General features: G+C 41.9%; 1 protein-coding gene across 1 annotated transcript in view; it reads right to left on the bottom strand.

Moving 5' to 3' along the window:
- NUP50 (nucleoporin 50) overlaps nucleotides 1-16,422 on the bottom strand; it is a 1,722,767-nt gene extending 1,706,345 nt beyond the window's left edge. The window contains exon 1 of the mRNA XM_044088085.1: nucleotides 16,077-16,422. The gene's annotated coding sequence lies outside the window, so the exon portion shown is untranslated. The remainder of the gene's footprint in view (nucleotides 1-16,076) is intronic.
- Between the last annotated feature and the right edge of the window lie 7,276 nt (nucleotides 16,423-23,698).

The raw sequence follows: 23,698 nt of genomic DNA, 5'->3' as shown, positions 1-23,698 counted from the left end.
CTGTGGTCACATATCCATGCTCAGCACTACACAAACCCTGTTCAACACACACTTCCGTACCAGCAACTTAATATACACGCAACATACAGTTCTAATACATTTGTAAGACAAGCATATGAATCACGTTGATATTCATAAATGACATGATTTACAAAATTCCAGCTAGCAGGCCTGGCAATATTTCCCTTTGTCACAACAACACTAAGTACAGTGTAGCAAAACATTAACTACATCCTTACACTTGTACAGTGCAGTACACACTGTAAAAAATATTAAGAGCAGTTTCTTTAATCAGTTTTAATGGAAAGAAGGATAGCAATTACTGTAAAGGTTAACACCCATTTGTGAGATAACATTATAACCTCAACTGGACGAACTGCAGAAAATAATGGACTAAGAGAATGGGCCTGGTGGTGCACAGTCAGGGTTTGATTCTGCTGCTGGAGAGAGGGCGTTTACTGTTGGGGTCAATTTCTTGAAGTAGGCATCAAGGGGAGGTTTGTACAGAGCTTTTCTCATCATAAATGGCCTTTTAGCAGCTGAGGCCCTCAGCAACTGTACAGTACACTTGGTGAACCTCTTTGTATTAGGATCTTGCTCCTCTAACTTTGCTTTTCCTGCTTCAGCTAACCTTGTCGAAAACATTTTTGATTTGGGAGTTCCTAGGTCCCAGTTTTCTTCCTCAAATGCTGCTGTTTGCTGCTCCAGTTCCACAAGATCGCCATTGTTCAGTTCTTTGGCATGAAAGTCAAGTAACACTACGACATCCATGTCAGTGATTTCTAACTACAGTTGATTTACCAATATCAACCACAGCTTGCCTGACTTTAGAAATGTCATCATCTGCAGAAGTCTGCAAAGCAGGCACAATTTGTTCCACACTCCTTTCATATTTAACTGCTCTACTTCATCCCTAGAACTGGCAATATTTTTGCTGGCATCATAGAGGTTAATTCTTCCAGAACTCCCTTAAGGTCATGGCGTGGCATTATCTTGGATAGCCCTGACTGCTTGCGAGAAGGACCAGTGCAGATAACAGGCCTTAAATGAGCCTATTACTCCCTGACCCATTGGCTGAAGTAGCAATGTGATGTCTGGGGATAAAAATACAATCTTTACATTTCTGTGCAAGTCATCTAAACTGCTTGGATACCCAGGTGCACTGTCAAGTACAAGAAGAATTTTGAAAGGAATGTTTTGGCCAAGCAATACCTTTGAACAACAGGAATAAAATGGTTCATGAACCAATCTTCCCTGTGCAGAAGCTGACAAACAGGGTTAATCTCCTGGCTGTGTTAGATTCTATAACCATCTGATATATAAACCGAAAAGTATACTTTTTTGCACATTTTGTACTGTACTGCTACATATCTGCTTTGTTGTGCGTGTCCTATTTTGTCTGCACTGTTTTTTCCGCCATCCCAAGCATAGTCGTCAAACTTGGAGGGTTTGGATTTGCCCACCCCCGCTGTTAATTTCATTCTGGACACTCCTCCCCATCCCATCTCATTTGACAACTCATCTGAGTGCAGTCTGATAATTTGGTTAGGACTAACCCCTTAGCTCCTTAATCTTGTACTATCTTCTGTTTCCTCCCTCTCCACTCAAAATATTTACATTTTATTCAGCCGCTTCTACTGCAATAGTGTTCTTCCTACTTTATTACCTTATTTTTTGCTGCGTGCTCTTAAGTGTTCAAGTGCTTTTAATCTGCTGCATTTATTACTGCTTGTTAGTAGCCTGAATAATATATCGGTTATTCTAGCATCTTAGTTTTGGCTCTAGCACTTGTGCTTCAGGCCAGGCACCTTACATTTAACAAGGTTCCCTTTGGTCTACACTCTTCTGCACAAACCCTTACCAAACTCTCGCTCCACAACTTTGCCCAAGCATTGAGAACACTGTCTGGACAATTCCCATCAGTTTCTCCTGCCAGCCTGGTCGATATGGGCATACTGTGACAGTGTAGCAACTGCCTCATGTTTACTGACAGCTCCCTTCTCCTACCACATATTTCTACTTGCGAGAAATGCACATACATCAGTAACAGGGTGTCCATGCTCTCTCGTGCCATAGCCAGTACTCCTGACAGAGGAGACTGCCAGCACAAACACCGCACGCATCACATAGCCACACAAATACACACACTTATGCAGAGATCCTCAATAAAAACTTAATTTGAGTGCAGAGACCTCCAAAACACATTCACAAACACTCCATACACAACACCAAACACATCACACACAGCAGACAACACACCAGTGTCTCACAAACACAGTGCATAAGGCAAAATAAATTATCACAGCCCACAAGACAAACCAAACATACTAGTCACTGTTGACTCAACTGTGAAACACAGATGTCCCCCTCACCAGGCTTGACAAGAAGATAACGGTCAGTTGTCCGTCTGGTGCCAGAATTGGCCACATCATGCACATACTTAAGTCTCTCCACAAGTACAACCTTTTGGCCATGCTGGTGTGATGCAACTTGAGATGCATCTCCCTGGACTATATGAAGACACACATGATTGAGCTCGGAGTGCGTGTCCCAGGCAAGTATGACCCTAGCCCTAAACCAGCATCCTACCTTCAAGAATGATACCGTATTGGACTTCAAAACAATTTGCTTAGTTTCTATTGTCATTCCAAGGGGATCCAGTACCTGTCTGCCTGGGATAACAAGGTTGACTGACATCAATGCTTTGCCAAAGATGACCTCCACCCATCACCACTGGGTTTTCAGATCCTGGCCAAGGCTCTCACCTCCCCCATTGTGCCCTTTTTAGGCAATGTCCTAAAGACAAATCTTCCAACATAAAAGATCAGTCAAAAAACAAACCAAAGGTAATGCTGCTTATTGCTAGGAGCTTTAACTGTAAAATGCACTCACTGGAGGCTCTCCTTGCACTGGAAGATCCCGTCCGTGTGGTCACAGAAGCTTGGTTCAGGGCTGCAGAGAGCACCTCTGCCTTACCAGGCTATACCTCTTTCCACACATTCTGACACCAAAATGAGGTGGGGAAAACTAAGGGTGGTGGAGTCTAACTTCATTAAGGACAGGCACACCTCCAGACTGGTTTGCCAGCATGATGTACTAAAACTACTACAGGTGCAACTGACAGTTGGCAAGACACCAATTCAAGTTACAGCCAGCTATAGCCCCCCCCTCCATGACTCAAGATGCCCATTCCTCTTACCTGGATCTACTCTACTCCATAAGGTAGCCCCCTAAGACCCTGATCCTTGGTGACTTCAACCACCTCACCATAGACTGGGCGAACTATTCCTGCACCAATGCACTCACTAAACGCTTCTTTGACTTCATCAATTCTAACAGTAAGTCAGCATGTCTCATCCCCCACAAGGGGAGACAACATTCTGGACTTGGTTCTCACCAACATGGGCAACCACTGCACCACTCCCATTGGTATGTTCTTCTCTGGTGAGATCAGATCATCGGACTGTCTTATTTGAAGTTTATCCCACCCAAGCCATAATCAAACTAAAAAAAGTCTCAAAAGCCGACTGCAACCTCCTAAGGGAGGTATCTGTAGCTTCACACCACCCGCCCCCCTCAGAGGATGCAAATAACTATGCTGAACAGTATGTCAATGCAGTATACAAGCACCTGTACAACTGCATAGCCTCAGCCATACCCAGAGCTACAACCTGCTCCACAAGGAAACACAAGCCTGTTTATACATACTCTATCAACAAAAAACACTGTTGTCCAAGGGTAAAAAGGAACATATTCCAAATTGGAAAAAAAATCCCTCCTTAGCCTCAACTAGCAAATTAGATCAATAGTGAAAACCTCCAAAGCCAATCACGAATCAAAACTAGCCTCTGAAACGAAGGGAAACCACAAAGCCTTCTTCAGTTACGTCAGGAACCCCCATGGCAAAGCAGAGGTTTGTTCCGAATTAGTACTTAACAGTATGACTTGCACCGATCCTGTTGACTTAGGTACTGCGCAAACTTCACCCAGTCCCTACAAAAGCCCTTTCAACAACCCCACTACTTGTCCTGCACCTCACATCTTCATAGATAAAGTGCTAAAGGCCCTATCCAAGGCAAATAACAGCTTCCATGGGACCTGACAGTATCCCAAGGCTGTATTCTGCACCATCTCCAGCAAGAAATGACTTCGCCATTGAGCAGCCTATTCAACCACAGCCTAAGTACAAGCTTCATTCCACCACAGTGTAGAACTGCCATTATCATCCCCTTGCACAAAGGTGGTGCCACTACTGGCCCTAGAAACTATCACCCCAATCTGTAAAGCCATGGAGTGTATTATGGATCTCAAACAAGGACATAGGCCATCTCCAAGCACTTGACCCCACCCAGGTTGGATTCGCCAAGAGCAGATCTTGCCCATTGAACCTGGCTGACTTTTTTTTTTTTTGAGACTGTCACCAAAGGCCCTGGATGAGAAAGTCCATGCCTACAGCTTACCTTAACCAGGCCAAGGCTTTTGATACAACCCCCCAGTCGAGAATCATCAAAAAGTTAACAACTTGACGTAAATCCTTATCTCGTCAGGTGGGTTGCCAACTGGCTCACTGACAGGACCCTCAGTCTCCACCTCCTATAGCTGACTTGTCACTACTGGAGTTCCCCGGGGATCTGTCCAGGGACCCCTACTGTTTGGTTTCTACTTCTCAGAGATCCAAGCAAAGACAAAAAGCCTGTGGCTGACCAAGTATGCGGATGACTAAGTCGAGTGCTGTCACTGACTCCCCAAATGATTTTAACATACTGCAAGATGGCCTCATAGCAACTAATGACTGCTGTCAAAGTCATGGCCTCAAACTAAATGCAAAAAAAGGTATCCTACCATTCGGCAAAAACACAGCCCCTACTGATTACCACATCAACGGCACCCCCCTAAGCACACAGCCTATGGTGAGAGACCTGGGTACTCAAGTTGATAACCTCACACTCGACCACCATGTAGCGGCAGTGATCAGAAAATTCTTTTACTTGATTCAGAGAAAGGAGATTACTACCTTTCTATACTCCTCCCTCATTAGACCAATAATGGAGTACAATGTCCCGTTTGGTATGTACGTCTCCAAGCATATGCACTAACTGGAAAGGCCACTGAAATAGGTTCATAGGTTGGTACTGAGCTATCTGCCCAAAGGCATACATTAGCCCAGCCACGTTGTGTGGTATTCACCGCCCCTTTAGTAGTTCCCTAGACCCTTGTACTAGCAGCTAGTACCCTTGGCCCTATCTAGTAGTGCTGTTGGTGTGATCCCCGGTGTGAACTTTGTTACCCATCCACTCATCAAGATTCCTCTTGAAGAGGAATAGTAAGGGGCTCTGTCTTGCATAGATCGGGACCCTGTTCCATAGTAAGGGAAGTCTCTGCGAAGGGAATCTATCCCTCCAGCATGTTCTATTCATTGTTGTGTTAAGGTTTATATCCCTAAAGCGTGTAGCTAGAGTAGATTTGGTTTTGTTAAGATGGAGCATGTTCAACAATTCTGAGTTGGACATGGCTCTGTACGTTATACAGAGATCGCCTCTGAGAAAGAGGTATGCAACAAAGAACAGTCTTAGCTTTTTCAATCGTGCTGCATAGGGCAACTGTTTGAGGCCAGTAATTCTCTTGGTTAGGTACCTCTCTATTGTTAAATACCTCAAAGAGAATCCATGGCCTCTACCACTTATCCTATGTGGGCAGGTTCAAATCAATATCACTCTATTTGGTATTGTACAGATTGCTCAGGGGTGATCTGTCCTGCCCTACTAGAGAGGCTCCATATATGCAAGTCTAACTCCACATTCATTACCTGTTGAAAGGCCTGAATCTTACATACAACAAAATTTGCTTGAGAGACAGGTTTGTCTACCACAGGCTGCCCCGTTTCTGGAAGCGACTTCCCATACATGTCAAACAGAGCAACTTGCTGACCCTCTCCAAGCACAACCTTGATGAGTGGATGGAAAAGCACAAATTTGTTTCAGGGGTTCCACCTGTGACCCTCGTGGACATCCTATAGGAATTTTAACCCAAGCCTTTGCAGTTGCCTTCCAAATAACAGGAAGACATGCCTTAATGGCATGCTGTAGTGCCCTTGGATTTGAGGAGCGATACACAAGCAAGGGCTTTGACTTAAACAGAAGAGTTACCCCCAAACAAAGTTAGCTTACAGTTTGCTTCCTTGCACTCTGGTGCACTTTTTTTTACCTCTTTTGAAATTAAAGTCATTTCAGGCATTTTTTTCCCCAAAATATGCTAGTCTCGTCTACATTAAATATTTGTTATGGCAAATAAAAATCGTAACAATAACTCTTCAGCGCTATTTATAGACCTTTCAAAAGACTTTGATATGGTTCATAGGTTGGTTCATAGGTTCATACTAGGCTATCTGCCCTAGGGCATTTATAAGCCTAGCCAGAGTATGTTTGGCTTTCGCCACCCATTTTAAATTAATTTTGCTATGCCCTTTTTCGAGGTTAGTATACTGTGCCTCGGTCTAACAGTGACACAGAAGTGATACCCGGGGTAAACCTACGATCTCCCATCCACTCATCAAGATTCCTCTTGAAAAGTCAATGAGGGACTCTGCCTAACCTGGACTGGGATTTTATTCCAGAGTGAAGGGAGCCTCTGGGTTATGAATCTGTCCCTCCAGCATGTCGTATTTATTTCAGTGCTGAGGTTCAAGTCTCTCGAGCATGTAGCTCGATGGGATTTGGATTTTTTGAGGTGCAGCATGTCCCTTAAATCCAGGTTGGACATGGCCTTATACGTCAGGCACAGGTCACCTCTGAGCAGGCGGTATGCCACTGAGTAGAGCTGGAGTTTCTTTAACCGGGCAGCATATGGCATCTGTTTGAGCCCTTTGATCCTCTTGGTGAGGTACTTTTGGGGTCTTTCCAGTTGCTGAAGGTGTTTGGTAAGGTACATCCCAAAAGGGGCATTGTACTCAATTATGGGCCTGATGAGGGATGAGTAAAGAGGCACGATGACCTCCCCTAATCTAGATGTGAATCCCTTCATGATTAGGTGGGCTATATAAAATGTTTTTCTAACCACTTTGGCCACGTGGTTGTCAAATGACAGATTGCTATCAACTTGGGTCCCCAGGTCCCTAATTACTTCTTCTGTACTTAATGGATTACCACCTATGCGGTAATTTGTGGGCACTTTGTTTTTGCCAAAGGGGATGACTATACACTTTTTGGCGTTTAGCTTGAGGCCATGGCTCTGGCACCAGTTGTCTGTTTCTACGAGGCCCTTTTGGAGGATGCTTGTGTCGGCTGGAGTCTCGATTATGGCGCCCAGTTTGCAGTCATCTGCGAACTTGGTCAGCCACAGTCCTTCCGTGTTGGCCTGTACCTCCGAGAAATATATACCAAACAAGAGAGGTCCCAGGACTGAGCCTTGTGGGACGCCACTTGTAACTGGTTTGGAGTCTGACATGGCTCCAGCAATTCTAACCATGTGGGTTCTGTCCTTGAGCCAGTTTGCAACCCATCTAGTGACATAGGGGTTTATATTTAAGCTGGTGAGCTTATCTATAATGCCAGAGTGGGGTATTGTATCGAAGGCTTTTGCGAGGTCCAGATAGGCTGTGTGGACCACCTTCCCTTCGTCAATGGCCTTGGTGACTGTTTCAAAGAAGTCAACCAGGTTTAAGAGGCAGGATCTGCCCTTAAAGCCAAACTGGGTAGGATCCAGTGTCTGTAGGTCCCCAATATCTTTATTTATGAGGTCCATGATGATCCTTTCCATAGCTTTGCAGACCAAGCTAGTCAGGCTTATGGGGCGATAGTTTCCAGGGTCCGTTGAGGCACCACCTTTGTGGAGAGGTACCACTGTTGCTGTACGCCACTCTTTGGGTACATATCCTGTAGTAAGGCTGAGATTGAACAGTAGTTTTATGTTTGGGTTTAGCTCTTCTTGGAGTTCATGTAGGACGCAGCCTGGGACACCGTCTGGTCCCATTGATGCTGTGTTTTTTGCTTTGGAGAGGGCGGCTCCCACCTGAGCATCTGAGATGTCAGGGGCAGCACTCTGCTGGGATAGATATTTGCCCTTTTGGTGGGGAGAAGTTTGCGCTGAACCTGTCAGCTAGGATGTTGGCAATGTCTGTGGGATCAGTGTATTTTTTGTCATTTTGGACTAATTCTGAGCATATCTGGGAATTCCCACCCAGGTTCCGAACATAACTAAAGAAAGCCTTGTGATCATCCTTAGTGTCCTGTGCAATTTTTCTCTCGAAGCTGGCCTTTGACGATTTTATGAGTGCCCTTAGTTTTTTGCCAATACTGATCAGAGATGCCTTCCCCTTTTGGGATTTTGCTCTATCATGTAGTAGCTTCCTCCTTCTATTGTATAGTTTGTTTATGGCTGGGGTCCACCAGACAGGTAGTCTGCCTTTGGAGGATTGGGTCTTGGTTTTATTTGGGATTGCATGATCCATGCAGTCCTGAAGGTGTTCATAGAATGCATTTATAAAGGATTCTGCGGTCTGGGCCATATTTTCCACAGGCCCGGGGGCTTTGAAGGATTCCACCTCGGTTTTGAGGAGTGTGAAATTTGCTTTAGAGAAGTTTTTCACTGTGGTTTTCTGGGCAGGGGTTGGGGTTAGGATGTGAATATCCAGTGAGATCAGTTTATGGTCTGATCTTACCAGTGAGGGATACACTTCTGGTCTGGAGCATAGAGTCCCCATGTTGGTGATGATCAGGTCCAGTATGTTTACCCCTCTTGTGGGAGTGGTAACAAGTTGTTCCATAGCATTTGAGTTTATGAATTCTAGGAACCTTTGGGCAAGGGTGTTGGAGCTAGAGTAATGCTCCCAATCTATGTTTGGGTAGTTGAAGTTGCCCAATATAATGGTGATCGGAGAGACCTTCATATTTTCCAGTGTTCTCAGGAAGGCCGAGTGGGGTTCCTGGGTTTGGGAGGGTGGTCTGTAGCAGGCTATAAACTGGAAGGCAGTTTTACCCACTGTTAGTCGCACATGGATAGTCTCTGATGCTTCGTGCTTTGCCACCAACCTGGAGGTGTGGGTATCTTTGATGAATATCGATACTCCCCCTCCTTTTGTGGTTCGGTCCAAGTTTTGGGGCCGAAAAGCATGGTATGAGGTATAACCTGGTAGTGCTGGGGTGCTCTCGGGACCCCTGAACCAGGTTTCTGTTACTGCACAGATATCAATCAATGTTCTCCATGCCAAGGAGAGTCGAGTGCGTGCATCTTGAGGTTTAGACTTCTAGCATTGAGTAGCATTACTCTTAGTTTCTTATCCCTTGTGATACCTATGGAGGTGGGTTTGTCTTTTGAGCCTTGCCTAAAAAAGGCACTATGGGGGTAGCAAGAGCCTTTGCCAATATCCGAAAGCCCAGGGGTGACAGGTGCAAGCCATCCCTAGCAAAGCATTGTGGCTCGTCGTGCATATCATCCCAAGCTGATAGGCATTGGATCCCCTTTGAATGACACCAATACTTAAGCCAATTGTTGAAATTGATAATCTTGTCTTCATACTGTGGCATCATTCTTGGTAAGGGTAAGATGCTACTCAAGGTCAGGGTCATACCAGCCTGGGCTACATGCTCAGAGAGCTCCTCTAGGTCTCTTTTCATGTAGTCCAGGGAGGTACGTCTCAGGTCATTCACACCAGCATGAACAACGACTGAGTCATATTTGTACTTGCCTTGGAGTGACCCGAGTGCTTGTGTTATGTGGCGGATCCTAGCGCCAGACAGGCTGCTCACCGTGACCTTCTTGTTCAGCCTGGTGAGCGGGACATCAGTGTGCCTGACGATAGAGTCACCTATTACAAGTGTATCAGGTGTGTTGTTTATCCTGAAGGGCTGTGACTGTTCGGCACACTGGCTTTGTGAGATGTGTTGCACGTTTTTTTTTTTGGGGTAGCGGTTGCTTGGGTGTCTGCTTTGGAGGTCTCTGCTGCTTAGGCAGATCTTTATTTAGAGCCTCAGAGTATATTTTTGTGCGATTATGTGTTTGGTTTGCTGTCGTGGTAGGTCTATGTGAGACTGGAATTTTAGTGAGTGTGGTTTCCTTCTCCTCCTGACTGGTTTTGCCAGTACTGAGTTGAGAAAGCTTAGCCTCCAGTTTGGATATATGGTGGCATCTCTCATGTGTTGAAATTTGTTGGGAGGAGGAGAGGGCTGTCTGTGTACATGAGGCAGTTGTAACATTGCCTCAAGATTCCCATATTCACCAGCTGGACCAGAGAGGAGATTGACAACTGACCTTTGGACAGGCTAGAATAATATTGGGAATTCCTTTATAATTGAAAACAAGGGCCAATGGGGAGCGAGGGTGTAGTGCTTTTAATTTTTAGTGCTGACTTATAATTGCTTTAGTGATCAAGTGCCAGGTAACAAGTGCAATGTGTTACAGGCAACTTAAATGCAAAAACGACAAACAGTAACTTAATCAAGCAAAGCAAGGAAATAAGTACAGTAAGCAATGCAGATATCACTAGAGATCCACAGAAGCGCTGAGAAGCCGCGTTTTAGGTGGAATTAGCGTTCCAGGGAAATAACAAGCATACAAACAAAGCTAGATTCAGCAGGCCTGGATCTAGTCTATGCTACAACAAACAAGGTGTACCAATTTCAGTAAGATACAGTTCAAATATTCAGGCACTATAAACCTTTAACCAGAAATTCCCAGCTCAGAAGGGCAGAGTCCAGCCTCTCCTCCCACAAGAGTGCAGACCACGAACCTTCTTAATGTAAAATAACTGGCCTGAAGCCCAAGTGCTTAAACCAGAGCTAATACACTAAGAATAAAACACACTGAGCTCTCAATCAGCAGTTCCCAACTTAGAAGGATGAAAGCTACCTGTCCTGCTACCACAGTGCATGCCACAAACCTTCCTAATGTAGAACAACTGGTCTGAAGCCCAAGTGCTTAATCCAAAAGACTTAGAATGATAGCTACACTTTAACCAAGTTACTACCAAGCAGTAATAAATACAACTGAATACTTTAAATAATGCCTGGATTAGTGCTCAAGTTATACAAACAAAGCTAGATTCAGCAGGCCTGGATCTAGTCTATGCTACAGCAAACAAGGTGTACCAATTTCAGTAAGAAGCAGTTCAGATATACATGCACTATAAGCCTTTAACCAGAAATTCCCAGCTCAGAAGGGCAGAGTCCAGCCTCTCCTCCCACAAGAGTACAGACCACGAACCCTCTTAATGTAAAATAACTGGCCTGAAAGCCCAAGTGCTTAAACCAGAATTAATACACTTTTAGAATAACAGACACTGAGCCCTCAATCAGCAGTTCCCAACTTAGAAGAATGTAAGCTACCTGTTCTGCCACTACAGTGCAGACCACAAACCCTCTCAATGTAAAACTGGTCTGAAGCCCAAGTGTTTAAACTAAAAGGCTTAGAATGAGTTACACCAAGCAGTAATAAATACAATTGAGAAAGTTTAAGATGACGCAAAAGCAAAATAAAGTAGGAAGAAACACAAGTACAGTAAAAGCAGAAAAATTTTTTTTTTTTTTAGAAAAGTAGCAAAAGCAGTAGTAAAGTAGTAAATACAATTCTCATGCAGTGCAAGCTGGCACACTTGAATATGTAGCAATATTCGTCCACACACAGTTTGAAAAAATGTAATTAAATTAAAAAGGACTAAAAGCAAGTGCAGAAAGGGTTTATTAGGTAGAATGCGGTAAAGAGATGTCCTAGGGGAGTGTCTTAGATCAAATCTACAGTGGGGCGGGCACTGCAAAAGCCACCAAATTTAAACTACAACCAAGAATAGGGAGGGGGGTTGGGGGAACAGTTTCACACAGATGTAAGGAATGTGCAAATTATAAAAAAATATATATACTGTTTTCTATAGATTTGCAGAGCAGCAAGACACAGATATCAAGCAGACAATTTAGCTCTATAATACAGAACACAGAAATATACTTAGCTCTATAAACTTGAATATAGTTCTGTAAGGCTGTCTCAAACTAAGGTTCCAGTTTAAATACAGGTTAATTAAAAGGAGACACAGCACTAGCTAAATTATATCAGCTGAAAGACAAGGCAGGAAATGAGGGGGGTGGGGGCAGTTTCAACACAGATGTAAGGAATGTGCAAATTATAAAAAAATATATATACTGTTTTCTATAGATTTGCAGAGCAGTAAGACACAGATATCAAGCAGACAATTTAGCTCTATAATACAGAAAATATACTTAGCTCTATAAACTTGAATATAGTTCTGTAAGGCTGTCTCTCAAACTAAGGTTCCAGTTTGAATACAGGTTGTTAATTGGTCAACCATTGTTCGCTCCTTGAGATACTACAAGCCCATTCACTAGACACACAGTCATTACTATGGTTTAAATCTTAAACAGACAGCAAGGAGTCCTTTGGAATAAGCTCTCAACTACCCTCCCTGTAAACACTGGAGTACCTCAAGGCTCAATCCTTGACCCTCTTCTCTATGTTTATTAATGAACTAAAAACCAAAATTCCTCAAGCCACCTGCATACAATATGCTGATGATTCAACTTTAATATGCTCAGCTAGAATCTTAACTTTACTCCAGACCCTCACACAATCTGTTTTTCAGACTGGAAAATTGGCTCATGCAACACTCTCTCCTCCTGAACCCCCAAATAAAATGAAATTATTACTCTTTGCACCTACTCAAAAATCACCACAAATTCACTTCACAATAGCCTCTAACAATGGAACCACCATATCCCCCGATACAACAACCAGTCTCCTGGGGATCACCATAGATAACAACCTCACCTATGACGATCATATTAACACTACCATAAAATCTGTCAACAAGAAACTAAGTTTCCTGTATAGAATTAAACCATTTCGGACCCCAACAGCTAGAACCACTACTGCCCAGACCCACCTGATCTCTACCCTGTACTACGCTTCTGCCATTTATACCAATCTTTCTAAAAACAACCTTAAACTTGCAACTAGCTATAATAACAGTCAGATTTGCCACTGGTAAACCTTTCAGAACCCACCACGGTCGCAACTGGGATGGCTAGAACTGCAGCACCAGCTACTCTGTCACCAACTTACTATAACCCAAAAGATACTTCACCACCCTAATACCATCCCTATCCTCACTAATCTGACTACCCCATACAAAAACCTTACAACTCTTCGCTCAGCTAATAGGCTCCTAGTCTCCACTATTAAATCCAACAACAAAGCTGGGGACTCGCTTTTCAAAACACAGTGGGAAAAGCCTAGAACCTGCTACCAAGTGAACAGTCTTCTCTTTCCTCCACACATCTTTTTAAAAATCATCTCAAAGAACATCTTAAAACTCACTGGTTGTGTCCCTGTACTAACCCTGACAGATATCCACTCCACCCACTCCTGCTCTCCTTTTATTTCACTTCTCTGCTGTAGTATATCGCTCAAATCTTTCTCTGTCCTACACTACTAAACTAAGTTGCCTGCCTGTTCCAACAATTAAGCTAACCTCTATCTATTCCTCTGTACAAAAAAAAAAAAATATATATATATTTCACTATCCTTTTTTCCCTTATTCTTAAGAGTGTTAGAAATTACTACTCATTGTGTATTTCCCCTCTAATAGTTTATATTATTCTATATTTTATGTTGGCTCTCTCTTCACCAAATAACCTCTGTACACTTTTATTCTCTCTCTATTATGGTTATTATCTGCACTATAGTATGCAGCTTAATATTTTGTATTTCATATTAATACTGTTGATATTTTTGCCTATTCTTTGAGCTCTTCTCCCCGGGCCTCTACTGAAAATGGACATGTATCCAGTTAGACTAGCCCAGTCAACAAATGTAAATAAATAAATAACCTCAGTCTTCAATCATTTGGCACTCACTGCTTCTCCTTGAGTTTTAATGTTATGTAAACTAGCCCTCAACTTTAAAAATGACAGAACCAGCTACACATTTTCCTGCATTTGTGCTATGTTATCCAGACAGAAACAAATTTCTGTCAAAAAAAAAGATGACAAGTTAAACTTAAGTGGGTGTGTTTTCCCTTCCTCTGATTCCACGGCAAGGAATATAAAGTTTCAAGTACAAGCAGGTTTCGGGTAGCTGAATGTAGGCAGAGAGAAGAAAAAGAAAAAAAAAGTTTGCATTTATTATTTTACTACATTATTTCACATTTGTTTACCAGGAAAGTCCGACTAGGCAAAAAAACTTTCAGCAGAGGCCCAGGGAGAAAGACTCCACTATTAATACAGCTATAAAACAGTTTCAACAATGGTGTTTAACCAACAATAATTATTAACCAACACGAAAAAAATAAATATGGCTCAGGAAAACATTTCATAGTGGGACAAAAATAAAGCAAATCTTTCAACCAAAAAAACTAAACTTATACATTTGTTTGTAAAGTGAATCACAACATTGTTGTAATTCTAATGAAGAATAAACATCACCAGACAGTCAATTTCTAAATATCTTGTTACAGAACAAAGTCCCCAAAGCTATTGCTGGCCTTCGTGACTTAAAAGGAGTTTGTAAGAAAACCTCTGTATTCTAGAGTTATCATATTCCTGAACCAAGTTTGAGTGCAGGGCAGTTACTGGGTTTGTGGAGAATGGAATGGACAAGACTGAGTTGGTTCACGGTTAGTAGATTTGTTAGATCAATCCAGATTAGTTTACGAAGGGCAGTGCCGTGGTGAGATGTATTGGGAATGGCTTATAGCAAATTTTATTTTACTGTAACATGACTAATTAGTTTATATCAGATTATCGTGAGGCGTAAACAAGGGTGGAGAGGAGGTGGGTCCTGGCTATATATTGTTGTCAGGAATGGTAAGTAAATTAAGGCTTGGATTTTTAAAGTGTTCCAGGCTTTATATGAACCTTTTTGATAGAAAGTGCTGTGTATTTTATCAAATTTAACTGTAGAAGAGTGTGGACTTTTCCTGGTAGTAATTTGTTGTAACCAGCTTTTCCAGGGACACTAACATTCAGATGCAACTCTACAGACAAAACAGACACTTCAACCTCTCAAGCTTGGAGCAAGAATTCTACACAGACTAAATTTTGAAGTACAGCCCCCACCCCCATCCTGCAACAACAAATGTTAAATTTAATTTAAATATTGGCGTTATAAATTTACAAGGCAGAAAAAATAAACCTTTTCTGAAGGGGAAATCTGAAACTCAAAACGTCTTATATTATGCAATGCCTTCAATCCTCAACGATTTGCCAGAAAACCACAAACTTTATGAGGTTCACAGCAAAAATATGACGCAAAAATCAAGACAGTTAAGAGGTAAGGTTGGGTATGCAGTACTACGACTGTATTAAGAAACTCGATTCCAAAAAGCGGATCGCTAGGGTAATGTATGTCAATGAACTGCATTGACAGTTCAAAGTGAATAAACTGAAGTCGAGGGCGGAGTCTACTACTGTACGACGGTGGAGGGAAATACTACAAAAAAATTAACCATGCGTTTAAATATAGTATAAAATGTTTTACCACTATCACACATACGTTAAACGTACATTAACTCACTTCCACTGGTATACATTCTAACAGCCCTTTCTTCCAGAAAAACCACACACCGCTTCAAATTTCAAATACAATTTACGACAGCTTCAAAACCTTTACGGCATATTTGGCAAACAGCCATAAGTGGCTGGAGCTGCCTGTATAATAAGGTAGAATACTGCACTAGAAAACAAACTCGTGGAAATGAAATATTAAAACAGTCAAAATTCCTACCAAAAACTAAAGGCCCACAGTTGCTATCCCACGCATTCATTTAAGTCATCTACTAGTCAGTTTCAAGATTAAAAAGTAGCTTTTTTTTTAACTGGAACTCGTACTACTGCATTGGAGCTGCCTTATACCAGTACCCATTCTGTAATATCAATGTATTACTCTAACACATAATATATAAACCACACGGCCTGCGGTACTCCTAAAATGTAGAAAAAGTAAACATATAAATACATACCTGAACTAATATGTGTTTTAAACTGCTTGCAACAATTGCAAACAAAATTAAATGTACTACCGGAAATACACGTATTAAAAAATAATAACCAACCAATTTACCGCAGTTCACTCCTTACCTTTTCTAAGCTTAGTCTTCTGGATTTAACAAGCTCAAGTTTCCAAAAAGTTTAGAACTGGCTTAACTTGATAACTCTAAACTACGCCTGCTTCTATTTCTATCCCACCCTTGCTAGATAACAGCGTTTTGTATTCTACTACCGCTTCGCAACTGCGTCAGCATACTACCCTGCAGACTGTATGAAGGAGGAGGAGCCAAAAACAGGTAATTGATATAGTCAGTGACAGCGTACAAATTTCAAAATAAAAAATGCACGGAAAGTAGATGAACAGTTTACTCCTAATGCAGTCCGGCCTTCCAGGCTTGATAGGATTACCAGGCGAAACTGAAGTGTATTAACCCACCAGATGCGCAGTAGCAAGCCCCGCCCAAATCCCGCCTGCGACCATTTTGACTGCACCGCCCACAGTTTGATTGAAAGATGCCACCAAAACACTAGGTAATATAGACCTACAAACATAATAGCAAAACGAAAAATTAATAAATCCGTACATATTTTATTTACTCATTAAACCCCATAGAACTACGGGAAACGAATAAATCAACATATACTTCATTTACTTTAATAAAGCATGTTTATTTCTAAGCACGCTTTGTCTTCTAATTTGCAAAGTACCATTTTCTTTTCCATAATCGTGAAATAAAAACATCACAAGGACCGTATGTGTTTCTGTGATGACGCTGCAGGTATGTAATAGTGTGCAAGTGTTATGTAATTCTCGTAATCCTACATGGCTGTTTGGTACTCTTGTTCTGCTGTGTAACAAGTACTTGTTATCAAGACAACCCATTTGCACACACTGTCAGTCAAGAAATTAACACGTGGATCACAAAAGTAACGGCCGATCCTGTATAAAACTAGGGGCAAGGGGTATCGATTACATTACATTACAATACTCCAACACGGGAGAAAATGGGAAGCCCATCTTCTCCCTTTTCTCCAAACTGACGTATACAAAAAAAGCATGTGCCAGCATCAGTACTAGCAGGCAAGTGTGAGTAAACTGCAATGATATTTTCATAAACCGGGATTGCAATTAATAATGCACACTAAAATAAAAACAGAAGTTTACACTATATATGTTTAACTTTTTGCAAAACTATTTCTAAGACTAAAGAAAATATCTTCAAGTCAAGCAGAGAAACGTGTCAATCACGGCACATTGCCGTTGTTAATACCCGCCCTCTGGCATGTCAATCACGTGCGGGCATGCCCATTCCTGCGCGAACTCGGAGGTGGGTTAATATAGCAATAACCCATGCCTGGGTGTGGGTAATGCTGGATTTACCCACGGTTGGCGTGGTTTGGTCCCGAGGGCGAAGCCCGATGCTGTGGAACAAAATCCCGGTACATGTGAGGCAGAGCACATCGCTGGCCTTGTTCAAGAGGAATCTTGACCAATGGATGGGGGATCGCAGATATACCCCAGGGATTACTTCAGTGTCACTGCTTGACAGAGGCACAGCAAAATAATAGGCATAGTTTTATTCAAACTAAAGGGGTGGCGAAAGCCAAATAACTATGGGCTAGGCTTATAAATGCCCTTGGGCAGATAGCCTAGTATGAACCTATGAACCTATTACCCACACCCAGAAGTGGGTTATTGCTATTATACCATGACATTATTTAAGAAAAGAAACTATTACTTTTCTTAAATAATGGCATAGTATAATGCCTGTTTACTGCCCTTCCGCAGATGTCTGGCATCCGCGGCAGTTCTGATGTACTGAGCCTGCGCAGTACATCAGAGTTGTACAAAAAGCAACGGAGAAAGCAAGATCTCCGTTGCTTTTTTTTTCGCTATGTTAAATGGGTTTTAACATAGCGAGACAGTTTAAAAATAAGCAACGGAGATCTCCGTTGCTTATTTTAAAGCTGTCTCGCTATGTTAAACCCATTTAACATAGCGAGACAGTGTTTTATAAGAGTTATACTAATGGAAAAAAGTCCGGGCGACCGGACCTTTTTCCATTAGTATAACTCGATTTACAATGTGCACGCTGGCCAATCAGCGTGCACGTTTTGGGGGGGTCATGGTATAATACACTTCAATTTCGCGGGATTACTATATGTCCTTTTTTTATGCTACACTGTACTACTTTAAGCAGTTACTCTTAAAAATTAAATTTTAGGCAAACGTATGACAAAAGGAGATAAAAATCTATCTAGCTGTGCTGGCAGTTTTAAATAATTATATGTCATTGTTGAATATTGAAATAATTTATATGTTTGTGTTTAAAATGTGTGAAAATGTATTAGAACAGCATGTTGTGAATATAAAACTGCTTGTACAGACGTGTGTTGAAAAGGTATTTGCAAAGTGCTGTTTTAAATGTAACCACCATGCGCCATAGTGGAATAGAACAGAAATGTACATGCACTATTGTAATTGTTTAAATGTATATATTTAACAGTGGAAACTGGAAGACAGAAGGTTAGCCTCAGTCTAGTAAACTTTAGAAAAATATTTGACATTAAATTACCTTATAGGATGCAATAAAGACGCTACCGCTCAAGTTTTCAATGCAGCTAGAGAGACAGGCTGTACCAGGAAGCTTTCTGTATTGTCCTTTGAGTGAACTAATTGCTACTTTTGAAGCATGAAGGAATACAATTGTTTTATGGCTTCCAGCATGTGCCAAAGATTTGAGTAAAAGCCCTTGTCTGTATAGTTTTACAAGTAGATGCAAAATGCTGCCAGCTTCTAACACTGGGGGTTTTGGCCAGGGAACTAGAAGTCAAATGACCAGAAATTATGTCATTCTGCTATCCAAACAGTAATATTTTAGATATTAATTTGAGAAGTCTCTTAGTGTGATGGTGCATTATGTATTCGGTCTTGGAACTGACAAGAACCATTCACCACATCTGCCTTGCTCTAATAAAGTATGTTTCAAGGGAACAGTATAACTCTCTTAGCTACAGTCAGGAATATAGTAAAGCTTTGTTTAGATGTTTTTCTTTATTTGTGTGAGCCTGTACTGCAATGTTATTTTAAATACTTCTTGGGGTTTTGAACTCTGATGTCACTGTGAATATATATTTAGTATTGTCTTGTTCTTTTATTATTTATAAGTAAATGCATTTAAACCTTTCATTGTGGCTGCTCTGTGTAGAGATATTTAAGTTTTGAGAGTACTTGCATATTTATTTGGTCACCCTTTGTTAAGGGCCCTAAAGTAGCTGATAAGGAGTGGCAGTTATAACTTCCTTATAGTCTGGGCAGAAGGGGGCATAGCTAGTAAACTTGTGCCAGCCTTTCCCAGGTGTGTGTGTGTGTCAGCAAGTTGGGCAGTGTCACAAAGCACTGGTTGGACAGAGAGTGGGCTGGAGGTCTTGGATTGGTCACTCAGCTGAGATCAAAATTCTATAGTTGTGCCAGTGGGGAGTCTTATTGGGGATCTGGAGGAAGAGGGAGAAACCAACCCCAGACTGTGGTCTCTGTGTGCTCTTAAGGGAAATTGCATTTGATGCAGTGAACTGCATCTGGAAATACTGTATGTGTACTTGTCATCCTGTTAGTGAACATCCCTCACTGTTGCCAGTGGTGAGGATTGAGGCTCCTTTATTACTTGTTCAGTGGAGGGTCATCACATTGTTTCATCCATTTACTGTTATAATTGCATGAAATAATTAGTGCGTATTTGAGACACCTTAACAGAAATACATAGCTCTCAACAAATCATGGACACATCTCAAAAGAATCTGTGACAAATCCAGAAATAATCAGGGTCAGTTAAAATATGGGCAATATTAACCTGAAATATTGACAGAATAAGAGAATGTGAATTAACATTTTCTGAAATTAATCTGTAATTAGTGTCATTAAGTGTAATTTCTCTCTTTAAACTCTCTTCCTTTAAAACCTTGCTTCACTCACACCTAACATCTCATTGAAAATGTTCCTGCTCCCATCCTACATTAACTCCCATAGTAACTCACCTTTTGTTTGCCCTCCCTCCCTCTCTCCTTTCCCACCCACTCTAAACTATCATCCTCCCCACCTCCTCCATTACTGTCTTCTTCTTCTAACGTTTCCTCTCTTTGCTCATCTGCCTTAGCTCACTTCCTTATTAAATCATTCACATGCAACCTATGTACTCCTTGCCCATATTGTTATATTTCTTCAGTAGGAAAAAATATATTTGTAAATATCTTCTTATGGTTTTTAATTTCTGTTGCATTTGTAGGAACTAACATATCTGTAAAATTTATTTCTGTTTCTGCATTTTTACTAAATTGTACCCTCAATTACCATGTTTTTTACCTGTACGTCTGTATTACTATTAACTTGTTTATTATACACATTATCTGTATGGAGCTTTTCTCCCCAGGATTCCATTGAAAATGGGCCCCTCTCAGCCCAATGGACCATCCTGGCAAACAAACTGGAAATAAATAAATAAATTATCACTTTTTCTCCAAAAGTCACTAGTTTTAGCAGGGATTATGAGGGACTTAACATTTGAATCAAAATTAGGGACAATTGAGAGGTATGAGACAGAACGCCTCAGATTCTACAAGTGTGAGCTTTTCTTTTGGCATAAATTTTAGTCCTTTACACTGGCTGATGGCTTGTCCTGAAAACCTCACATTTACATAAAACAAGTGCCACTCTGCGTATTTGAAAAGGTGGTAACCTTATCTCTCAACTCTGTTATATAACTGGCTCAGGGATAGAACCCACATGGTCAGAATTGCAGGTGCCATGTCAGACTCTAAACCAGTTACAAGTGGTGTCCCACAAGGCTCAGTCCTGGGACCTCTCTTGTTCGGTATATATTTCTCTGAGGTACAGGCTACCACGGGAGGACTATGGCTGACCAAGTTCACAGATGACTGCAAACTGGGTGCCATAATCGACTCACCGACTGACACAAGCATCCTCCAAAAGGGTCTCACAGAGTCGGATAACTGGTGCCAGAGGCATGGTCTAAAGCTAAATGCCAAAAAGTGCATAGTCATCCCCTTTAGGAAAAACAAAGTGCCCACAAATACCACACAGGTGGTAATCCATTAAGTATGGAAGAAGTAATTAGGGATTTGGGGACCCAAGTAGATAGCAATCTCTCCTTTGACAATCACGTTGCCAAAGTGGTTAGAAAAACCTTCTATATAGCCCACCTTATCATGAAAGGGTTCACATCTAGATAAAGAGAGGTCATTGTGCCCCTCTACTCATCACTCATCAGGCCCATAATTGAATACAATGCCTCATTTGGGATGTACCTTACCCGACACCTGCAGCAACTGGAAAGACCCCAAACGTACCTCACCAAGAGGATCAAAGGACTCAAACAGATGCCCTATGCAGTTAGGCTAAAGAAACTCCAACTGTACTCGGTTGCTTACCGCCTACTCAGAGGCGATCTGTGCCTGATGTATAAAGCCATGTCCAACCCAGAATTAATGGACATGCTCCACCTCAGGAAATCCAAATCCCTTAGAGCTACATGCTCCAGGGACTTAAACCTCAGCACAGAAATAAATAGGACATACTGGAGGGACCGATTCATATCCCAGAGGCTCCCCTCACTCTGGAACAAAATCCCAATCCATGTTAGGCAGAGCCCCTCAATGACCCTCTTCAAGAGAAATCTTGACGAGTGGATGGGAGATCGTAGGTTTACCCCTGGGATCTCTTCTGTGTCCCTACTAGACAGAGGTACAGTAAACTAACCTTAAAAGGGCTATCTTCTGTGACCTACTATACAGAGGCACAGTCAACTAATCTAAAAGTGTGGCGAAAGCCAAACACACTCTGGCTAGGCTTATAAATGCCCTAGGGCAGATAGCCTAGTATCAACCTATGAACCTATATGTAAATAGAAAGTAAGACCCAAATGTAAATTATTTACTTCATATCTCCAGTGATGACCTCTTCGTATATGGCCTGCCAGCTTGCATAATGGCTCTTGAGTTTTAAAAGCAGTGGACCATTCCACCACCCTCTTAGCCACCAATTGGCTAACCCAGTTGCCATTCACATCACCTACGAGCAGTGACTGTCAGCTGAACTGCAGGAAAACAACATTTCTAAGCAGTGTGATTCACAGAACAAAATTTGGGGAAATGTTTTTCCTCCCTCCAATGTCTTTGTTGATGTCCTTACATTCACTGCTGCAGAATTCTTAACTGTATGGGATCCCTTGCCACAGAAGTCCAATGTCCAGCAGTCTTCCAAAGACTCCTGAATTTAAAAGATATGCTGAACATCACCCTATGCTCCCTGTGAAATGTAGGTCATAAAGGTGACGTTCAGACCTACCAAAAACAGAACTTCTTTGCTGCCAGTCTGAGTGTATATTTTACACATTCGGTCTGTTTACCTGAATCCATTTTCTGCCAGTTGAATGCATTTACATTCTCCAGTAACTTCCTATGCCTGTTTGCTGTTTTTGCAAGTTAGTGCCCCACTGAGGATTTTGTATTTTCTTGTTTTTTTGTTCCTTGGGGTTAATGTCATCCAGGAAGGGTAAATGACAGTGTGAAAGACAGATTCCCCTTAGAGATTGCCGTGAAAAGTGTATTTTTTTGCTTAGGTTCTGTCAGGCATTTATTCTAAAAACCCTTCGCAGTAGACTTTCTTCCCTTTCCTTGTATCTTGAGATTCAGTGTCTTAAGCTACTCATTAAATATACTATGGAAGGAATCTCCCACCCCAAGAGTCAGCCATTAGGGAAGAAGAAGATGAAAAAGGTATGACTGGAATCTTCCACTGTTCAGCCTCTGCCAGGTGTTTCTCCTGAAGTTGTTAAGAACTTGGAGGCTTTTGTCAGATTTCTGTGCCATGGCAGTGTTGGAGGCCGGTGAGGATCCGGCTGGCAGCATGTTTGAAGAGGCTTTGCAGGTATCCATCTCAGACATTTAGAGAGAGCCACCGTTGATTTTTTTTCTTAGGGGCCTAGGGGAGTTCTTCAGTTTTTAGTTGGGTAAAAAGTTCCTGCTACGGTTCTCGACTGTCATCCTGGATCCGAGCCTTCTCAGAACATCCCCTTAAAAAAGAAACAAAAAAATGAAACTGGCTTCTTCTGTTCCTAGGAATCCACAAAGTGAGTGGCAGGCTTTTACTCAGGGGTTATTTTCTTCCTCAGTGTCCTTAAAACCTCCTCATGAGGTCTCCGTTCCTACTCCTCCTTGGTCCTCCACTCCTCTTAAAAGGCCTAGAGACCAGGATTCTTCTGAAGACGAGTCAGATTCTGCTGATGAAGCCCTAACTTATTCTACTCAAATTCCTTCTCCTTTAGATTATGTGTCAGGAGAGGAGGAATCTATTAGTCCTGATGTTCCTTTGGAGGAAATTTCCTGTGGGGACACACTCTCTAGGGTGATGGATTTTTTTAGTGGGATTGTACTCAGGTTTCTGATATCCATAAGAGGTACTATGAATTTTTGCAGTTGGACTCTCCTAAATATGTGACTATTCCTCCTGTCTTGCCTGCTTTACCAGATGCTTTCTCAAATGCCTCTCAGGTGCCTGATTCCCCCCCGCTCCCAAGAAGCCCAATAGGTTTTATAGGGTTCCTGAGGATTATTCTTTTTTATATAAATATCCTGCTGCTGACTCCTCAGTAGTGTCCATAGCCTCTGATAACCCCTCTCAATTGCTTCCTTTGCTC

The sequence above is a fragment of the Protopterus annectens genome, chromosome 11.part0, assembly GCF_019279795.1.
Source record: "Protopterus annectens isolate FY-2018-M chromosome 11.part0, PAN1.0, whole genome shotgun sequence".
NCBI classification, from domain to species: domain Eukaryota; kingdom Metazoa; phylum Chordata; order Ceratodontiformes; family Protopteridae; genus Protopterus; species Protopterus annectens.
This window is presented reverse-complemented; position numbering and strand designations above follow the sequence as displayed.